The 23,314-nt window shown below is 40.0% G+C and overlaps 1 protein-coding gene across 3 annotated transcripts in view; it reads right to left on the minus strand.

Moving 5' to 3' along the window:
* Nucleotides 1-12,602, minus strand: part of fars2 (phenylalanyl-tRNA synthetase 2, mitochondrial) — a 73,784-nt gene extending 61,182 nt beyond the window's left edge. The window contains exon 1 of one of the 3 annotated variants that reach the window (XM_076291080.1): nucleotides 12,363-12,602. The gene's annotated coding sequence lies outside the window, so the exon portion shown is untranslated. The remainder of the gene's footprint in view (nucleotides 1-12,362) is intronic. The other 2 variants (XM_076291082.1, XM_076291083.1) reach the window with 2 other exon arrangements.
* Nucleotides 12,603-23,314: the final 10,712 nt, after the last annotated feature.

Consider the following 23,314-nt stretch of genomic DNA (forward strand, 5'->3'; position numbering starts at 1 on the left):
TCTTATTTGTTTTCAAGTAGCAGGGAATTCAAGCCAAACCGTTGCAACTCTGCCATCAATCATTATGTTAAGCCCACCTAACGACTCTATACACGATTTCATTGGCCTGATTGAGTTTCGATTTCTGGAGCTCACAAGCCAACGGAGAGTTGCTAGGGGCGCGTCTAGATTTCTAGGCTAGCATTTTGCCGCTTTCACGCTCCTGCGCATGTCGCAGTCGAAGATGAACCATGTTTTGCGCTGAGCCCGGTAGCAAGCACAACAAAAATCATTGGGACATGGGACAACCTTGCCACGAGCGAAGTGCATGCCGCGCGCAATGTGAAGTCCCCTTTAGACAGATTTGAAGTCACTTTTTATATGCACCGCCTACATTAAGGCCACTTGGACAAAAGACATGTAAAAATACTTTTGCAAACTACAGTGGGCATTGCTTCGATTTGGCCAGCTTCCCTCGCGGTCCGCGTGCGGGATCACGCGGTATCACGCGACTTTAAATTTTATTTTTCCATTGACAACAACCCAACCCAACAACCCAAACAACCGGCAGATGTCTCTTGTGAGCAGGGTGTCTCGTAAAAAGAAATGGAGCCTGGAAAACCCTACACAGACTTCAGCAGACTGGTTTAGAAATAATTTAATAGCCAGAAATATGCCTGCCCTGCCCTAATAAAGAAATATTTGGTTAACTGCGAGTGAATCCCGTTTGCAGCCGTAGAAGAACCGCAGGACAAATGAAACATTCCGGTTTTCTCCGAGTGCAACAATGATAGACAGACATCATTTGGACAAAATATAGAGCATATTAACCTCCGTTGCTCAGCCAAATGCCTTCCTGTTACGTCCTGTTATCACAGAGTTACAGGAGATAATAGAGCATTTAGTGCTGTCCCCAATCCCAGACGTTCACATTGCATGTTTGTTTGTAATGGATGCAACCGCGAGATACGCGCTTGTCATAGGTGCTGATACCGTGGGTGCTCTGTCGCTCGAGCACCCACAGAAAACATCGAGCACCCACGTGTGCCAGCTTACAGTCCCGGCTAAATTTACATTAATTTAAAATCAAACATCACAGTTGATGTTAAATTCAGCATCTCTCATAATGTGATTGGCTATGTTGCTGTCAATCCCCTACTCCATATACTAACCACCAATGAGAGCGTCTCTCGTATGAAAATTCCTGACACTTCCCACCTGAAGAATTAACGCAAGGCTTTGTCGGGTCTTCAGCCCCGAATGTTTAAAATGTATATAGCCCTGAATATCATTTTAAAAGTAGTCTGTCAAAGCTTATTGTTTTGTGACACAGCTAAACACTGGTACCTCATAGAACGTCTATAACATAGCCTAGGTGGTCGCAACTCACAAAAGTAAAGCAGATAGAAAGAACTCACGCAAATCTAGCCTACAACACGCAGACAGCTTCATGCGCAGGGGAGAGAGAGCGCACGCACAAGTGTTTTATGATTGTTGGCTTCTGATGGTATCTTGCTAATTCACTGAAGAAAGACTAATAATTATGGATAGAAAGATAATAATGTAATTCGGCCCTTGAGGGTATTTTTAATTGCAACAAACAATGGCACTAATTAAAATAGACGATAGATACTCTCCTCCTCTAGTTGCTAGACATCCAGAGCTTTGATTCAAGCCCAAATTCGCTGCACAACGTTTTCAGGAAATACTTGTATTACACACGAGAAACACGAAGACGTGCATTTGTTTGTAATGACGCGGAAGCGATGCAGGCCATAGATTTGAAATATAGGCCTACGCCAAATGTTGAAAAAAAGTTCACGTGTGATGAAGTCGTGGGTAGGCTATGTTATTCACCTATTGAAATTCTGAGGGGAAAATATCTGCCTTTTGGAGATATGATCGATCGTCTATTGACACTGAACATTTTGACAGTGATAGTCACGGTGCGTCTTTTGCGTATACGACAGTGTCCACTAAGCATACCATGCTTATTACCCTCTGCCCAACATAGCTGGAGGTGGCAGTGCTAATCGTGATGATAGTGTCCGTAATGGACGTGGTACAGACAGCAGGGGTAGTAAAAATAGGGCTCTGAAGAACTACAATGTCACCCGCGATAGGAACTGATTTGACCAGGCTACTTTTTTATTGTAGGCCTGTAATAACGGTTTGTGGTTATAGTAATAGTTTACTATTATTGGTTTGCATCTTAGGCCTACTGTTTTCCTGTTATTTTTTTATGTGGGTAATATGACAAAAAAGAAAGTAAACCTGCTCAAATATAAACATCCAGTATTTACTGAAAGGTGCATAATTTGAGGTGCTTACCATCCAGTGGCAGATTAGATGGGTAAATTTACCCCCTCCATAAACTTTTGATTATACTCAAATATTTTTATATTTACAGTAGAACTTTATCTCTGACCATTTTCAAGCCATAGCCTTTTGAAATTTTGATCTAAAAATCCAATGGTGTTGTTTTCTGTCAAGTGAGTGGTGCCGATTTTAAGGCTATTTCGCATAGGCTACTCAATGGTGCTATTTCACACGCATTATAGCGACCCCCACTCACTGGGGTTAGGTGGAAGGTGTTAATAGACGATTGGCGTAGCCTACACTGGACTAGGGCTGTCAAAATTGCTCAAAAATAACGTTTGAATTTTCCCTCTAAAATAAACACATGTATTCGAATATATTGGAATATCTAGGCTATATTATTTGCGCATTATGTCATCTGTTTTTAACTTTTTGGAAACTTTTGAATTAACTGAAAGAAGATAAATATTTTTCGTTAGTTTTGGAAGTTTATTTTTACGTAGCCTACAATGGCCAGTTCCGGTTCTTTTTGAAACAATGAGTGAGCAGGCCGCGCGTTTGTATGGTTATATTGCTTGACAGGGGGGATCCCAAGCAGCTTTCAGCCATAAGGCTACTTTGAGAACATTTCCTAATTCACCCGATACTGATATTCAAAATGTTGAAACTATTTCAGCATAGCCTATAAGCAGTTTAATTAAAATGTAATGTTAGTTGTAAACAAACGGGCTACTTGGTGAGGCTTGGCCTCACAGATGCGCTCGTGCCTTAAATGGCAAGAAAAATCTTCACGATATAGGCCTATTAACTGACCGCCCGATTCACGTTGGCTGGGGGGCAGGAAGGGCCATCAGACATTTGTTCCCAAGGGTCTATGAATTGTTAATCCGGCCCTGGCCCCAACGAACGCAACTTTCCACCTCTGAGACAGCTTAAAAGAAGTCGAGAGGACTCCTAACTCACTAAGACCTACTTACTGTAGGCTGCGCAAACCACAGGCCTTGTTTTTGGGCAAGCCTGCATTCGAGGCAGGCTTTCTGTTGAATAATTTTATATAAATCCTGCGCTAACAGTAATCCTCCTATCCCCCGCTACCACAGCTGTGGATAGTGTGGCATGCTCACGCGTTATGTCTCCTTCTTGCAAACTAGGCCTATAGCCCAACCATTTACGTCTTCAAAAAATAACAACTTGCCAGATATGCCTTCATATCTTTGGGCTTCATTCAGCATTTTGTTCTTCCACTGGAAATTTCTCCAGCTGCCTGCTGCATCCTTTCTGTTTGTATTGTTTAGAAAATGTTTGACGTCTTGAGTTAATGCATTAAACATTGTTTGCTGGTAACCCGCCACAAATAGCCTACAGATTCTTGCATGCGTACATTCTCTATTCTCTCCAAAATGTGCCCGTTCTATAGGCTGGCCAAGTGCGTAATTCTGCGGCATAAAGCAGATGTATTGTTTATTGTACAGAAAAATAAAAATAACCTGTCAAGCAGTCAATTGACTACATTGCAGTCAATAAGTAGGGCAAATTAATATACGAAACCAAAACGTGGGTCATAGTTGTCTAAGACTCTGCTGTTAGGCCAAACCCATGAACAAAGACGCATTGATATCTACAATAGAGTTTTTTTTGGCGAAACAAACTCACAGCCGAACATTGCAATAAATACATAGACCATCTGGACTAAGTCATCAACAGAGTCATAGCACTGAAGGGAGAGGCAACTGGCATGTGATCTCCCCACGGGCCAATGGATGTACAAGTTTTCTCCTGTGCCTACGATATTTAATCCAGTGTTTTGTCAAATTGCAAAATGCTATTCCTTTTAACAAATTTTTATGATAGTATGAAGTACTTTTTGTATAGGCTACTATCTTAATTGCTTTATACTCAATACTTGATGACAGCCGCCGTTGCGCAGCAGTTATCAGTTCCCTGTCCAAGAGTTCGAATCTGGGTTAAGATTTTGACAAAAATATTCACATTGTTGTTTACCTAAGTTTATCTTTTGTGCAGATCATATTATCAAAATCAGAATCAGCCTTCTTGGCCTGGTTTGCGTAAACTAACAAGGAATCCCCCCCCCCTCCATGAAAATCAAAGGCTACATATTCTCAACTGACTCGACAAAAAGTGCGCACCTTATTATTATCTGCAGGTGTGTGACTTTGACTTACGTGCACGTGGCTGCAAATTGACTTTTAATTTATGTATTTTCTGCCTTGGACATTTTAAAATATGGATGTATGGTGGTTAGAATTGTAAATATCAATTAGAAACCTAAATATATGTATAATTATTAATTTGCAAACAAATAACTGGCGTCAGTGACGTCTTTGACATGAAGATCCCCGGAACTATGCTTCTACTAGCATTCTACCACAGGGTGAAAGGTGTAGTTGTAACTACACAACTTTACGATAGTGGTTGCGAACGTTCGTTGCTACTATGGTTTTGGGAAACACTAACGTAGTGTAACGATGCATTGGACTATGTAAGTTCCACCACCATAGTTCAAACTATCGTTTGGGAAACAGTTTTGTCGTACTTACATAGTTTCAACCATGTTAGTTGCTAACGTAGTTAGCTTTTGGAAAACGCACCCCTGATGTCTGATATGTGATCAGTGGAATATGGGGAGGGAAGTGGCAGTGTTTTTTTTGCGCGTCTGCAGAAGTCAGCCAAATATGAATGTAATTCTGCGGCATAAAGCAGATGTATTTGTTTATTGTACAGAAAAATAAAAATGACATGTCAAGCAGTCAATTGACTACATTGCAGTCAAGAAGTAGGGCAAATTAATTTACAAAACCAAAACGTGAGTCATAGTTGTCTAAGCCTCTATAGCGTAGCCTGTTAAAAACGTCGCTAGATAGTATTAAATCGCCAACAACATTGTTTTCTGCAGAAGCCTACCCAAGGCTACAGATTAATTCTGAACAGTTATTTCGTTACCACCGTGTAGTCAAGCCTTAAGCCATACCCAAGTAGCCTAAATCGAGGTAATGTTTAATTATGCATGATTTATTTTGTTATTGAATTCGTAGGCTGGGATTCCTCTCGGCAACAATTATGTTTAACGGTAGCCTCCTGCTTTTTCAGAAGGGGCTGCAGGCAGGCTACTGACAGAGCGATGTACAGTGGCAGAGCGACGCACAGTGGCTGAAAGTGGTACTAAAGTTTCACGCAGCTTCACGCCGCGTAATTGGCCATTTGAAAGCAACGCCCACTGTAGCATTAAATTGGATTTGATCCTGAAATAGCAAAACTCATATATATGTCCCTCACCTACTATACATAACACTTTACTCACTGAGCTAACACATCCCTTATGAATTGGTCATGCGGACATCTATCATAACGTAGGCAACATGTTGTCCTCAGGTAGTCTATCTGAAACAAGTGGTTGTCCTTGATCTAAAACGGGTTACCTTGGGCTGCAACTATTGTCAATGAAAAGTTTTAGTAAGCTACTATTCTATCTTTGTGGTTAATCAACTAAAAATAAAAGATGTCTTGGGTGCTGACATTATTATAGTAAATTCTGAGATATGAAATGATAAGAAATATTTACATATTAGCGCATCAGAGGGGTATTCCAGAAAGGAGGTTTAACAAAACACCGGTTACCAGTTAGTTCAATCAACCCTGTGTTAGATAACCTAGAGTTGTGCGCGTTCACGGCGAACTTATAAAGGCATCATCTATTGAGAGTCGAAACCATGAGTGAAACCGACGAAACGAAGACCACCGTATTTTTCAGAGGCGGAGTAGCAAGTTCTCCTCAAGGCTTACGAGGAGGAGAGAACTGTAATAACAAAAAAAGAGCAATACTTGAGCGTCTGCCAAGGAACGAGACCTTGCTTGGCAGAGAATAGCCTAATTCAGTGTTTCCCAAAGACTGGGTCGCGACCCGCAGGGTCGCAGGAGATTTTATTTGGGTCCCCAGCACAATTTATGTTGTCTAATAAATTAAATATTGGTGGTTGCATGCATGTTGCATGTTAGATCTGAAGTGAAATGGGTCGCCATGGTCTGTCTTTTTTAAAAAGTGGGTCCCCAGAAAAAAAGTTTGGGAAACACTGGCCTAATTGACCGTGTAAATGCGTACGTTTAGGATAGCCTATTAATGTCAAAAGCACAACTAAATAATTCAGTGAACATTACATATTGTATTGACTGCTTTAAACAATGCTTTCTTAAACAAGCCTACCTTGTCACAGATTGAGTGGGCCATAGACTCCTTGAGAATCCCAAATGTAATTTTCTATTTTAACACGGGTTCTGCACCTGTGGGCCAAGTTAAACCTTTGCGCTCCAGCATCGGAAGGGTGATGAATGTCGGAAGGCATGGGTAGCCTATCCTTTATTCCCCAGTAGCCTACCCATCAAGTTCTTCTGTAATTGCACATATAACATTAAGTTACAGCCTACACATTAATTAGTCTGTAGTGGGTCTGATAATATTCCAGTAACAGGGCTGCCAACTTTTCAAAAAACCTTGGAGTGAGATTTGGTGGGGCAAACCAAAATGTTGTTGCGGAAATTTTTGTTTGGCTCATTCAGCATTATACCGTACAGTAAAAAAAACGTACATCAGTGGTTTTCAGGTGTAGGCAGCAGGCATGGACGGATTATGAACTTTCGGGCCCCTGGGCCCACATGTATTAAGGTCTCCCCACTAATAGAGCTGCACAGTCCCGCCCACAGCCGATGCCGGATGTAAAAATTCAATGCAATTTCTCCATTGACAATTGCGGTATAAGCCATAAAAACTTAACTGCACGTGGTAGACTTAAAACCAGCTACGGCTGTACTAAGCGATTGTATATGCTCCTATAGACACCAAGAATTCATGGGGCACTAACCTTGTTTTGAGATAAATGCCTTTTATTCGTGATCTCTTGGATAAGTACTTCATTACCCACAATCCTGAACAATCCCACAATCCCACAGTGATGCCTCTGATTGGTGGAAAGGCCGTTATGGTCATAGTTTGAAACTTTCTCAGCGAAAAATATTGACAAAGATGGCGAAAATCTTAATGTGATTAAAAACTTTCTTGAAGAATATTGGTACTTGTATCAACAAGGATTGGGGTTTATACATCACACGAATACACGATGATAAATATAAATATTCAATATCAAAACACTATTATTTACACGATTACTCCTGAAATAACTGCTATTAACTGCACATTCACGATATAAAAATCACTGTTTGGAGGAAAGGGTTCGCGTGCTGTCGCCGGTTGGAAATGGCAAAATAACTCGCGCCGATTTTGCCTATATTATTCAGTGAGGCGCGGTGGTTTATGGGATGAGTAGTTCCTTCGCTCGGAAATGAAAATATGTACACAGTCTTGTACCTTTGACTTTTTTGGGATTTTCTCTTAGTTTTTTCACTCGAAATGATATGTTGTATGCTTAAGAGTTATGTCGTAGCTGGTTAGCCTAAGACATGCTGTAAAACTCTTTAGATACGGATTTTTCCAAACGTCAATGGGACAAATGAATAGGAATCTTACATCCGGCACCTAACCGCATTTTGGCGGTGGGCGGGACTGTGCAGCTCTATTGTCGCAAATGTGGAAGGGGGGTTTGGGGGTCCTCCCCTAGAATTTTTTACATTTGTTTGATGTGATTTCCTGTATTCTGGTGCATTTTGGGGATGGTCAATACTAAATTCAATGAGATTCATAGCCTACATCCTGATGTGTTGATATTGAGGCAATGATTCCATGCAAAGGCTTGGGCTTCAGGGCCCCCTGACACCTTGGGCCCCTGGGTCTGGGACCGGAAGGGCCGTGCAGTAATCCATCCCTGAGACCAGGGTCCCAGAGTTAAATTAACATTGGTATCAAAGGGATCTAGCCTACTACTAGGACCATGGGCGTCGGAGGCATTGTGAAAGTGGGTGGGACATGTCAGCGGGGGGTATGGGGGTCCTCCCCCAAAAAGCAAAAAAAATGTTTTGGACTAGATGCAATTTCCTGAATTCTGGTACATTTTAACAGGTTATTTAGATACTTCTATATAACAAAATAAAGCCAGCCTACGAAATTAATAAAAAGTAAATCATGCATAATTTAAAAATAACTCAATATATAGGCTACTTGGCTACGCAAGAAGGTTTCCATTACAGCACCGTGGACGTTCAATGAACGCATGAAAGCGGATGGTTTGTTTGAAATCCCGACACTCTTTCAACTACATGGAACGTAATAGTGATCATCAAATACCTCCAACAGTCCAAAAGTAAATTAAATATCAAACTAAACCGAAAATGTCATGCTTTTGAAGGCCTACCAGTATGCCGCTCCAAGAAACGCATGTCTCAAAATAAAACCCGCATAAGAAATAATGGGCTGTCTCGAATACAATCCTGCCCCTAAAGGCCTGTACTTTGTCTTAAGACCCCGGCCATAATTTGAGGATTTATAGTATCTAAGTAGACAAACTGGCTTCAGATATCCAACAGAGTGAATACGAGATTGTGCAGTCTTAGCTGTGGTTAGTGACGTGACGCTGTTAATGGGGAGTTTTACATAGCCTAGCGTAAACCTATAGGTTATTATTTATTTGGCGTACCTATAAGGCTTTTTACCTTATCAAAAGTGAGGTGAACGACTGATCTCTTCAACACTGTGGGGGATTTGGCGCTTGTAACTGTGTGTGTGACAGAAGCGGAATGGGAGAATGCGTGTAACAAAAAAAAAAAGAAAGTTTATGAGCATTTTATGCGCAAATGGGAGAATCCAATGAAAATGACAATGAAGCACTAAACAGATGCTGAAAACAGCACTGGTATTTCGCACGGCAAAAGTGTGTGTGTGTGTGTGTGGGGGGGTCCAAACTAACAATTTTAAAAAGTGGGTGAGTGTTTTGTAAGAATTTAAGAAATGTTTGTATATTTTAATTTTTAAATGCATCAATCAGGTGCACTTTCAAAATAAATCCAGAGGTCAGACTGACAGAAGTGGTCACCTGTGTTATTCAGCTAGTTCATTTAAGATAATATATTGGTCATTGTAATAGCCATAGCCTATAGCCTACATGCTATTCCTTTTTCAGGATGTACCCATATCTGCATGATGTGAATGTTTGCATATGGCTTATGTCAGGCTTTATATCAATATTTGTGTCTCGTTATTTGATTATCTTCATATTTTTGAATTAATGTCACTAGGAAGCATGCCAATATAAATATATTCATTTATCTGTGTAAGTGGGATTGGCTGGAACCTGACAATATAAGAACCATGATAGTGGGATAATCTATGGCTGAGCAATTTACAAAAATGTATGTAGGCCTGCTGACAAATAGTTTACATTAGAATACATTATAATTTCGCCCCAATGAGGCTATGTAGAAATGTGTTGCAATTTCAAACCCGGATTAGGCTACTCAGGATCGATCCACTTATTGCACAGAGGCATGCTTTATATCCTCGTATTCGGTACGGTTTGCTGTTTATTGTGATATTGGGTTTGCCACGTGTTATGTGAAGGGTTAGTGAGATATTAAACCAAGAGTAATGGGTGTGCACTGTGTGCAAAATGCAAATATGATTAGCCTAAATTGCACGTCGGTTCAATGATAATTTTCTCGCGAACCATTTATCACAGCAACTTGGCGCTAATATCATTGGAAAGCTAGACTCCGCTCGTTCACATGATGTGTGATATCATATGTATAGGTTTAGTTTAGTTGAACCTCATCTACCAGGTATTTGACCTACCAGGTTGACACTTCAGCGTGAAAAATACTCAATAATACTCCTATTATCCCATACCTGAAGCCGGGGAAATGCGGGGGGAATGCGCCTGGGATGGCTTCTGAAGTAGCATCGCAAATGAGAGAAAATTTAGAAAATTCCACAAACAGAGGGTGCTCTTGAACCCTCTCACCATCTCTGAAAGCATAACCGTGGCTCAACAGGTAGATCTATAGATAGGCTAAACTCATTTTTCAGGCATCTGACCGACCGGGTTGACACTTCAGCGTGAGAAATCGGGGGTGTGGCGTGTGAGTGTGTGAAACTAATCAAATGCGTGTGTCTCACGGCCAATGCGTGAGAGTTGGCAGCTATGCAGTAAGGTGTAGGCCTGCCCTAACGCACCCTGTTGAAATGTGTCGCTCAAATTAGATTCCCGGTAGGCCTACATCATTCCTGGCATCGTGTAGGCCTACTGAGCGCTGCCATTTCATGAAACATCACATATCTTCTGGCAATTATTAAAATAAAAATGTGTTTTAATAAACACCAACACCATTAAGAGAGCATCCAAAAATAGAAGTGGCCTATGACCTATCCATTCGACTTTAAGGACATTCTGAAAAAGCCAAAGCCTGTTAATTGAAGCTCACCAGCTAAGACAGCCTATCGTCGGTGCACATTTGGAAAACTTAATAAGTGATGTTGACCTGCCAGTTGGTGAAACTACACTTTAATGATCCTTGTGGGTTTGTGTCCAGGAAAACGAATGAAGTTGCGCAGGAACTGCTTTAGCGCAAGGCAAACTTTACGCACCGACCGACAGCTTGCCATATGCTCTGCGTCTCCAACACTACAAAAACTCCCAGTCGGAGAGCGTGTGTAGCCTATTAAAAAAAAAAAAAAACTATTTTATCCCAAATGCCATCAGCATTTTTAACCAAACTTAGTGACAACACGCATACCCGGCTGAGCTGTTATGTAGTCTATATTTAAACTTATTTATTATTTTTTTATGTTTTCCCTTTTCTGTACTGTAGGCTACTTGTTTTAATTATATCTTCAATGTGTCTCCGATGTTGTTTGTCCATCTGTCTGGTGAGCCAAAGACGTAGGCTAGCTAGCCTACATTAAAGATTTATTTTATTATATTCTAATCCACCATGTGTAGCCTAATGTAGGGATGGAGAATGCTTTTCAAGTAGCCTATATTTAGGATTCAGCTGAAAAACTCGAGCGCTCTTCAAAAACTCGTTTGGAAAAGAATGGATAGGCTATCATGTGATGTCGTGGTCTTATCTAACCTGACTCTCGCCAGATGAATTTCGTTCCGCCTAGCTCCACTCATCCATCTGGGACCAATCCATTGGAGTGTTGCTTCAAAAGGCTGGGCTTAATAAAAAAATGCTTGCATATGATTGAATAAGCCACTTGTCCGTCATCTATTGACGTGCTACTTCAACCACTCACATCGAAGCCAACCCGTGACGCTGATAACAGTCTCACAGTCGCTTCTACGCTATGTCACATCTATGAAACTCCCGCCCTGCGTCCTGATTGGCTGTACCATAAAATCTGGTGCAGAAATCACTCTCAATGGAAGAGGTCCAGAAATCCCAGGTTTACCGCTAACTCTGGGTTAACATACCCAGTTAAGCCAGTAAACCTGCTTTCTGGAATACCCCCCAGCCCAGATGTCTTGAAGGATTGAAGAAGCAAGTTTGAAACAATATAGCCTATTTTTTAAGTCAAGAAACGTTCTTGTGAGGGAGAATTCGACTTTAAACCAGACAGCCTAGTAGTAGGACGGAGTTATAGCCTAAAATAAGGACAATGTAACAATTTGTGTCACTAATACAACACAACATATTGATAAGACGCTTAAGGTGGCCTATTGTTTATTGCAGGACGGGATCCAGTTTAATGCTATATTTTGCACAATATATATAGGCCTATATATTAGTGCTCATGGCTTATGCGACCTCAAATCCGTCTAAACAATTTGTCTGACAACTCCTGCTGCAGCTGCAGTGAGCAATGCGACTACGCGCAAGGAAACCAGGTGGAAAACCCAGAAGACCGTATCAGCGCCATGCCCCCATCGATAAGCTACATTTATTTAACAATGTCACACACCTCCTCGTTTGATGTAAGTGGGGATGGGATTGGACCCTATCTACCAGGCTAACCTGCTGGGTCGTTCAGTTCAAAATTAACAAATTATCAAAGATGGAAATGCAGATTATACAAGTGTCTTCAGAGACTTGTGAAGCACTGATATTAACATACATATTAACAGACAGTGAGCAGGAAGGCAAAGTTAGCACCATGCACTTACCTCAAATACTGTGGATTGCTGGGGTCGTTTCTGCCTCTCGCCGAATGTGATCGTAGATGTCCGAAGATTTGCCAGATGCTATTTAGAACTGGCGCGTAATTTACTTGGGACATGGCGAGGGAGTGGAAAATACGATTGGACTTGTATTCGTAAAATATTGTGTCATGGTGACAGAGTGCCATAAAAACTACACATGATAAAACCGCTCGTAGTTTTTTTTACAGGCGTCATCATGGTCTGACCGGTCTGACTATCCGTAGACGGGCTCATGCTCATAGACAGTACAATTTATGCCCACAAGATGGCAGCCTCTAGGAAAGCCTAGGTGCTATCACTGTACCGACTGCTTCTTCGAGAGAGCAAGACATTTTCATCATACAACTACAGGTAGAATGTTAGAATGTTATGTCTGGCATCATTCGTACCATTCACCGCAACTAGGCCTATACCAATATGCCGGTGTCAGTCGGGGGTAAAAATAAAATAGGCCTAATTAGTCCATGAGCCAGGGCCCCACATTTGGGCCATCGGTAGGCCTATATCTGGGGGGACAAATGCCATCATTGTTTTTTTGGCAAGAGGCAGACAGAGTACACAGCTTCATTACTTGAGTAAAAGTACAGATACCCTTTGCTAAATTTTACTCAAGTACAAGTAAAAGTACAACAGTCAGATGTCTACTTAAGTAAAAGTACTGAAGTACTTGTTTTTAAAAGTACTTCAGTATCAAGAGTACAAGAGTAGCCTACATTTTCTAAATATTTCATTACTACTGCCACAGTGCTTACATTTATGTACAGAAACGTCCTACATGGAGTTATGAAAAATGTTAATGTTAATACCTTGGAGAATATAAAAGGAATTGAAAGTAAAATCAAGTCATTTTCATATTTTTACCATGTTGCCAGGGATGGGCAGTATTTCCAATACATGTATTTAAAATACATATTTCAAATACAAAATAATATTTTGTAATTGAAACACTTGAAGCGAAAACTATCATTAACTTGTTCAGAAAATTTAAATAGTCTGGCGAGGTAGGGCCACAGGTTGGCACATTCTCGGGATGGACCTGCTGCGTCTTCATCCATTGTTTCGTCCATGGTTTCGTCTCTTATCTAAATCTGACCATGGAGTTGACTTTGGCGGAAAGCTGAAGGTGATTGCTGATAGGCTGTCCCAATCAGTGGCGCCTGCACAATCCAATCACGTTTGAGAGGGAAACAACAAATTGAGGGTTTCCGAGATTTTTCTTTTCTCCTTTTTTTTAGAAGTAGCTTGACGGGTACTCATGGTTATGGATAGAAATGTAGTGGAGTAAAGAGTACAATATTTGCCTCTCAAATGTACTTGAGTAAAGTCATGAGTACTCCCCAAAAATGATACTCGAGTAAAGTACAGATTCCTCAAAATTGTACTCAAGTAAATGTACTCCGTTACTGTCCGGCTCTGTACACCCCTAGTACTAGAAAAATCAAGATAGCAGTGCAGGGGTGGTAGCGAAATCACTTTTTTCAGCTCATGAAGTTACTAACCCCCTAAGATAAATTCAGTTTTTAAAACCTGGTGTATATCTTGTTTGTGCTCATGGTAGGGATATTGTCAATATTCTATATACAGCGGTCCCGTACCGGGCCGCAGGACATTCCTAACCGGGCCGTAGCCTACGACATGAGTTTAAAAAAAAAATGCATGCAAACTAAACTAAATTTAATTCGCAATAATGTCACGTTTTTACATGGCATAGGCCTATATGCAGTTGTTTGATTGCACGCATGTTTGCATTTTGCAAGGTCTATTTTCTTACATCTGTCTGTCCCGCCTTCAACACTTTTACATATTGCCTTCAGCGCTGCGCACCCTCAGGTCAGCTCACTTCACTTGATCAGTTCTTGGCGAACGGTAGTGTCACACGAAGTTAACTAAACTGCTAGAATGAGCAACAAAAAAAACAAGCATCTTTAGCAGGTCACTGGTGTACTGGCCAGAGTGTTTGAGTTGCGAGAGCCGCTGCAGAGATTTCTTACAGAAAAAAAGTCACCGTTAGCTGCACATTTTAGTGATGAGGACTGGGTGTCAAAACTCGCTTACCTGTGTGACATGGTTGCTTAATGACCTCAACCTGTCGCTCCAGGGGAGAATGACGACTGTCTTTAAACTGGCAGATAAAGTCGCTGCATTTAATGCCAAATGCAGATCAAAAGCAGAATATCCCGAGATAGCCGTAAAAGTGCTGAAAACGTTCCCACCATCTACCAGTATGCGAGGCCGGGTTTTCGGCAATGACTGCAACTAAGACCAAATTGCGCAATCGACTGGACATTTCAAACACACTGAGGGTGTCACTGTCTTCCATCACCCCCAGATGGAAGCTTCTTGTTGCAGGGAAACAAGCAGGGCTCCCACTGATTATATTCGTAATGCACGTTTTGTTCCCATATTTTGTTAAGCATGTTCACACAGATGTAGCTTCAAGTTGTTCAATATTCATAGTTCATATTGTTCAATTTTCACTTCTTCAAGTTCACGTTTTTCACAAGAGATCGTTACCTTCACTGTTCATACATAACTGGAGCTAGTTCTTTTCAAGTAATGCATGCAACACATATGGAACATGGAACCCCTGAACCCCCAACCCATAATATAAAAGGTTGGGGACCCCTGTTCTATAATATGGTGCTTGGTATCATTGGAAAGGGGACCTTTTAGGCTTTCATTTAAGCCCAGTGCTGAATCTGTCTGACAAACACAGACGTCACATGACTTCTTTAAACCAGAAATAACACACATTTTCTCACAATTTCCGCCTAAACTGTATGCTTTCTTTTATCCCTGTGGCTTGAAAGAACACCAGGGACACAAAACTCAACAACTTCAATACTCAAGGCACTCTGATGATTCAGAAAATGTACAATATATACAATATAGCCATACTATTTATTTGTGAGAGCCTTGTGAGAACTTCCACTAAATTGGACGTTTTTCGCCAAGCATGGAAAGATAGCCTTATCACCTACAAAAAAGCACTCAACGAAGCTAAGTCAACCTACTATTCCTCGCTGATCGAAGAAAACAAAAACAATACAAAATTTCTCTTTACCACAATCTCCCGCCTGACGAAGAGCCACACTGAAGTAACCGAATCTATCCCTATTTGCCTAAACAGTAATGACTTCATGAACTTTTTCAATGACAAAATTGAAACAATTAGAGATAAGATTAACAACCAATCAGTCTCACCAAATATTCATACTCCATTGCTGAACGGTAGCGAAAATATAATTGAATCACAGATGAGACGAACGTTGAATTCATTTACACCTATCGACATATTGGACCTCACTTCCACAATCTCTTCATCAAAATCTACAACTAGTTTACTAGATCCTATTCCTACCAATCTTCTGAAGACTGCTCTCCCTTTCTTGGACAATGCGTTGCTCCAGATTATAAATAACTCACTGCTATCAGGCCACGTACCGCAGTCGTTTAAGTTCTGTTATTAAGCCATCCCTCAAAAAGCCTAACCTTGACCCTAACAACCTGGCCAACTATAGGCCTATATCTAATCTCCCTTTTTTGTCAAAAATACTAGAAAAATAGTGTCGAAACAAATTGGTACCTTCTTGCACATGAATAAAATCCAAGAATTATATCAGTCTGGTTTCAGAGCTCACCACAGTACTGAATCAGCCTTAGTTAAAGTTTTTAATGACCTCCTTATCGCTGCCAATAATGGACATATATCAATATTGGTCCTCCTGGACCTCAGTGCTGCCTTTGACACCATAGACCACAATATACTACTCCACAGGCTTGAACATTCGATAGGCATTAAAGACTCAGCACTCGCTTGGTGTAGATCATACCTTTTTAACCGCAGACAATTTCTACAGGTTCACAATAAACCGTCTACCCAGACTATGATAAAATATGGGGTGCCTCAAGGCTCAGTACTAGGGCCCCTGTTATTTTCTCTCTATATGCTTCCTCTAGGCTCAGAAATGAGGAAATATGGCATTAAATTTCATTCTTATGCAGACGATACAGAACTATACCTTTCCATAAAACCTGACGAATTAACTCCGTTAGCCAAACTTGACACATGTATAAGAGACATAAAGACATGGATGACAAATAATTTCCTGCTTTTGAACTCCGATAAAACAGAAGTCATGGTTTTAGGTCCTAAAAAGATGAGGGATATCCTATCCTCATCACAGGCTACATTTACTGATCTTCGACTATCCTCATCCACAAGTGTTAAAAATCTAGGAGTTACAATTGACCAAGACCTACAGTATCACTAAGTAATCACATAAAACAGATTACCAAAACTTCATTTTATCATTTAAGGAGCATTTCAAAGATAAGGAAGTCTTTATCCTTACCAGACGCTGAGAAATTAATCCATGCTTTTGTCACCTCAAGGATTGATTATTGCAATGCTCTATACGCTGGCTGCAACAACACCTGTCTAAAGAGCCTACAGCTTATACAAAATGCAGCTGCTCGCACACTCACTAGAACTAAAAAATATGAACATATTTCCCCTATCCTGGCATCTCTACACTGGCTGCCTGTTAAAAGTCGCATTGACTTCAAAATATTGCTTCTAACATACAAAGCCATTAATGGCCAGGCACCAGAATATATTAAAGATCTCCTAGTCCCATATAACCCACCTAGACCACTACGATCACAGAATACTGGCCTTCTTGTAATTCCAAGAATCTCAAAAACTACAGTAGGAGGCAGAGCTTTCAGCTATCGCGCACCCCTCCTCTGGATGCATTTGTCATGTATACAGACCTTACTGTCCTGTATTGACCCTAGGCAGATGGGTCAGGCCCTTGAGTCGTGGATCTGCTCGAGGTTTCTTCCTATATGTATCTCCAATTCTAGGGAGTTTTTCCTCGCCCCTGTTACCCATGGGCCTCTCTCTCTCTTTCTTTTCTTCCTTTCTTTCCTTTTTCTCTGATTGCCTACATTCTGTAAAGCGCCATGATACATGTGTAATGTTTTGGCGCTCTATAAGCACAATAAATTGAAATTGAATTAAATTAGACTTGTGTGGCCAGCACAAGTCTTCAAAATAGAATGGAGCCAATATAATGGACAAATAGAATACCCTATTAGTCCAGGGCCAAATGGCCTAGTTTTTGAGATACCTCCACCCAATCATGTTTTTTTATATTTTTGATATGTCTAGTTTATGAAATGGATTGTTGTATAAAAATATTTTACTGCACAACTAGTTTTTGGGATGGTATCTGAATCTTTCCCAAAACCGGAAATTGTGAAAATTCCGGATTCTGCAAAAAGTACATTATTTGCGGTCACATATATCTTTGGAAGTAATAATCAGAAACTCACCAAATTTGGACTATGTTCCCAGGTCGTTGGCCCATACAATGAAGTGATAAATTAACCCTTTGCAGACCGCGCCGAACATTCAATTTTTTCATACTCGATGGCCTTATGGCACAAAAATGCTTATTGTGTGATTATGCTACATGACAGATATATATTTACCCACCATTATAATCAGGAGAAATAGCCCTTTCAAATGGTATAAAATATAATTAATAATTTTGAGGAGAACACACATATTTTTTAAAAAATATCTTTAAAATTCAACCCCAAAAAACACAAAACTATCAGTTTGTCAAGATTAATCTTATTTTTCCCCAAATTTCTGTTGTAGATAGAGAAAAACTTAGAGTGTATGGGAGATTCACAATTTTGTCCTCTACTCAGTGATGAAAACAGAATCAATGTATCACCTTTTGTTCAAAAGTTATGATAAATGTATTAGACCTTTGCAGACGGCACAAAACATTCCGATTTTTCATACTTGATGCCCTTGTGAGACAAAAAGGCTTATTGTGTGGCCATGCTACATGGCAGAGATAAGATATACCCACCATTGTAATCAGGAGAACTAGCCCTTTAAAATGGTACATATCATAGTTAATAAGTTTGAGTGTAACACACATTGTTTTTAAACAAAACCTTCAAAATTTAACATCAAAAAACACGAAAATATCAATTTGTAAAGATGAATCTTGCTTTTCACCTAATGTCTATTGTAGATATAGTGTGTGAAAGATAGACAGTGTTGTGATCTCCTCAGTGAAAAAAACAGAATCAATTTATCAACTTTGGTTCAGAAGTTATGATTAATTTACTCATAACTGCAAGTCGCAGTAACATGTAGAATTTTTAAAGAGTAGGATGTTTTCCTTTCCTGGTTTAACATCTGACCAAAAATACACATATATAATGGTCATGTAACAAATATAAGATGTTTTACCATCATAACAAGATGCATAGCTAAATATAGGATGTCTTACTGTACTCTGAAGAGGCTAAATCAATTGTGGGGAGGAAAGATAAAGGCTGAAATAAAGACTAGCCAGATGGTAACTGCTTCTCCATGTGCTTCATTCTACTATGAAAACAAGAATAAGAGACACTGGCACATGTGTTAGGTTTACGAAAGAAGAAATAAATAATTTTATTTAGATAAGTCTTTAACAATTCCATTAAATAATCAGGAACAACAACTTCAGGTAAATAACAAAACATATGTTTACAAACAAGCAGTAACTATTAGAACTACAAGAATGACAAGACAACAGTATAACAAAGATCAACAAAATACTTTAACATGATGAACAAAGCATCAATTCATATTAACATTCACACTAATAAGTGTTAATTGATTAAACATTAGAAGAAATTCAATACATTTAACAACCATACAGCATATAATTTGATACAATATATAATTATCGATATCATTTGCCCTACAACATAAGGTGATACACTAACGCCACATTCACACCAGATCCGTGTGTGTATGTGTGTGTGTGTGTGTGTCCATCTAAGCCTAGCAGACGATGAGGTGTAAATGCTACTGGAGTTGGTGTCCCTGTCTGTGTTAGAAGGATAGGCAAAGTGTATGCTTTCTACCTAACATGGGTCTTGACCAAGCTCAAAATAAAGAAATTGTCAGATAAGAAAATTAGAAATTGAATTACAAATCTAACCAAACTATTATCACTATAATCCCTGTCATTATTGTTATAAGCAACACTCTTATCACAACCAGAAATGTGCATACGCCCAGTTGGGGCGAACACACACACACACACACACACACACACACACAAACATGCTTACCAGGCTGAGGATGATGGGAGATTACTCTCCTCCTCTACCACATCATTGTCTTCCTCTTCATCCAGAAACTACCCATCCATGTCCCATGTCCATGCCACCGTGGTCCTTGGGGTCATGTTTGCCATCAGCAGACGGCTGCTTTCACCTCAGTTGCACATACTTCTCTCCCTCCATCTAAAATAACAAAAAATCACAGGTCTAATAGTAAATAGGTTCTTTAGTTTTATTTTACATTACTTCCACATAATCTTAATCACCACCAACCATGACTCTTTTCACTAAAAGTATTATTGTCACTGGAGGACTCCAATATTGCTTGGAGAGGTAACATTAGTCTCAGAGCTCACTAGGTGTTATTGCCTTGGCTAAACCATACATAGCATACCAGCTTACAAGCAAACATTGATTCATGAACATGAGTCAGGAGATATGACAGAAAACATCTAAACAGCGTATGCATACACATACACACCGTGCATAGGCTACTTCAGTTGTGTAAAGACAAAACACCCCCTTAGAAAATAATGTGTCGACGAGTAGGCTTGGGTGTATGAGCTCCCATCATAGTTAGCCACCCAAAAACCTCATAATCGTAGCAGCCAAGGGCGCGGGAAGGGGGGTGCTGCAGGAGATAGATTTTTAAAAATGATTATCTGCTGGCATGATAAAATGATTATGCTGTCTGACATTAGGTCTATTTATATTTTTGTATGTGAAATGATGAGTCAAATAGCAAAAAAGGGTTATGGATAGGTTAGAATATAGGCTACTAAAAATTAACAGTTATAGAGATCAACGTGAACGTGAGTCAGTTACTGTAGAGTGGTTTCAGCTATGTGATAGCGATCAAGTGTGTAGCCTAGGCCTACGGTTGATATAGACCTACATATTCCATGCGATTTACACATTCAAAAAAAGCATGGATAAGCTAAGAAACTAATAAATGTACTAGTGAAATCATTTCACTATCCTAGTCGCTAAGATAGAAATTAGGACACATACTTGCTGTGGAGACGACACACTTTAGGCTATTCAGAAATTATTTGCGAGATCATTGCAGCCTGATTATTAGCCTATATTTAAAGCTTATACCATGGTCTAGGTTGAAAAGGGTGTCATTCTTCACGTCGGTAACGTAACATTAACGTTGTCATTCATGTCAGATGTTTCTATCTAAGCTAAGCAACTTGGCTACAAACAACTGTAAATTGTGCTATACATATTACGAAGGAATGAAAGGTTTATTTGACAATAAAATACCGATTAGGTGTACTTGACAAAGTTGGCAGTCATGAAGCACGGGAGTGAACTTTATCGCGACTACGCGTCAGGGACAGGTTGCAGCCTCTTCTGGTGCTAACGTTACCTAATTTAGCTAGTTTTCTGTATCAGCTGACAAGCAAGGAACATCGTTCAAAATAGAACAAATCGTTAAAATGTCAGTCCTAGTAGGTCTGTAATCTTGGTTGACATATAGTAACCCCCCAGAAATGACTGAAAATAATGAGTTTACTAAAGATTACGGTGTGCTAAAATATCAGCTGTCATATCAGCTGAAGTGAACATTCCCCTTGGAAATGAGATACCACTAGCCAACCATAAGGGAGAGCGGGATGATTTAAACACTTGAATTAACGTAATTTACAGAGATCGTACCACACTGAAAGCTAATATTTTGTCACTAGCAACCTGTCTTCTGTCAAATAGGCTATCATTGCATTTTCAGCTCGGAATAAAACCGCCAATGTTCGTTCGCAGCCTACCTTCTGGTCCGGGTGAATGAAACAGGGATGGGGGACAAAATAAACATGCAGTTTGCTATGTAAACATCCCACAACTCCTTCGATATTTTATAATAATATCCAAATGGTCGTTACTTGACATCAGAAGCAATCGCTACCTGTAATAGCCTATACTTACAACCGGACCCGCATCACACAGAGCAGGTTGTTTGCGCCATGCCCCTTTTGAGGGGAAAACATTCCCTCAGAACAAGCCAAAGTGAACCGGTAGACATGCCGAAAAGTTGCAGGTGGGTTAGGCTACAGCTTTGCTGGCAAATAAATATTAGCCTAGTTATTAAATATTTATGAAATTATAATATCGTTCATTAGTCTTCAAAAGACAAACCACTAACGTTAAGTGCTACACCAAAAATGAATCAGACCAAAGAAAACAGAAATCTAGGCTAACACTTAACGGCTATGACAGAAATTATCATATCTCAGAATTATCTAACTAACAACATCTGAGCCTGTGAGTCAACTACACTACATTAAAATTCAAATATGAAGGCAAAAATACAGGAAAACAATTTAGTTACTTACCTGGAGACTCGATGAGATAGGCTACGAGTAAATGTCCGGGTATGACTGAGTGGGGTTGTAGCACCACTTCGTACTCGGGAGACTGAAGGGACATGTTTTTATATTAATTGAATTAAGCTTTTGTAGGTATCTTTCACGGTCAACGACCGGCAAAGTGGTTATGTATTGAGTGGTCATATTGATTTGTGGTATTTTTTGTTATTATTTACTCCTGCGATTTCTGTACGAATTACGTTTATTGACCCTAATTTGCGTTGGAGTTAATGAGAGGGGTTGTTTGTTTTCCCCCCGAAAGGGGCGGGAACGTTTGTCACGAGTCAAGTTCCCGGATGTGCCGGTCTAACGTATGCGAGGAGTCGGCAGCAGCTATGCAGCATTCATATCAGACGAGCGGTAAAAAAGTTCAGCGAATTTAGCTGCTGTTGGACTTTACATTTCTGACATGGAAATATGTAAAATGCGAGACATTCGCGTAAATAATGATGTGCTGTTAACATTCACAAAACAGCGATTTTTGAAAACTTCCTCGTGAAGAACAGGACCTTCAATATATGGTCACAAGATTGAATGCAACATAAAACAATTACCATTTTAATTTTATAATCCTTATTAATGCCAACATTTCATGTCAATGAATCTCTCAGTGTGCTTATTTTTCCGGTGTGAGCGTTGTATGTTGGGTATTTCTCTTACCCCTCGGTTTCAAGTAAGCTCCCGATCTTACTTGGTTTTAAAGGGTATCTACCCCTTGCCCTTATCCCTACCCCTCGATCGAAATGAGAATTGAGATAGCCCTTCGTCTCACGTGCACGCGCAAAACTAAGGGGAAGGGGGAAGGGGTAAAATAGAGAATTGAGATTGGCCCCAACTCTTGATTTTTCCTTCACGTTTTTGAGGAAGTTTTCATTGATAAAATTGGTTGGGGTATGGCTGAGTTATTAGACTGAACGTCATCGGTAGGGTACCGAAATTAGAGCATGCGGTCTGCAAAGGGTTACCCATTTTTATTTAACACACACACACAAATCACAAAGGGGGTCTGATCAGATTTAGAATTGTAGAGGCCTCAGATTTAGTGGCCATTTATATAAAAAAAATCTGACAAATATGGGTTTTGTTAGGTGAAAAGAGATTGAAATCAGAAACTACCAACTATACAGTTAAATATTATACCATAAACCTTAAATATATAAATAATTTAAAAAATATAAATTTTTGGCTCCTGCAATACCAAATTGTATCATATGCAAGGTCATGTAGTGTGACATTTTTATCCATAGCGACAAAAAAGGGAACAATAAAGGGGGATGATTAGGGGGCCAGATTGAATGAGCCAGGTTGGTAATTTAGCCAGGACACCGGGGAATCCTCTACTCTTTGCGATAAATGCCATGGGAACTTCAATGACCACAGTGAGTCAGGACCTCGGTTTAACGT

This window comes from Alosa pseudoharengus, unplaced genomic scaffold (genome assembly GCF_046254945.1).
Source record: "Alosa pseudoharengus isolate Yale_2024_CS ecotype anadromous, Long Island Sound unplaced genomic scaffold, YU_APseudo_1.1 YU_APseudo_1.1_scf_18, whole genome shotgun sequence".
Taxonomy (NCBI): domain Eukaryota; kingdom Metazoa; phylum Chordata; class Actinopteri; order Clupeiformes; family Clupeidae; genus Alosa; species Alosa pseudoharengus.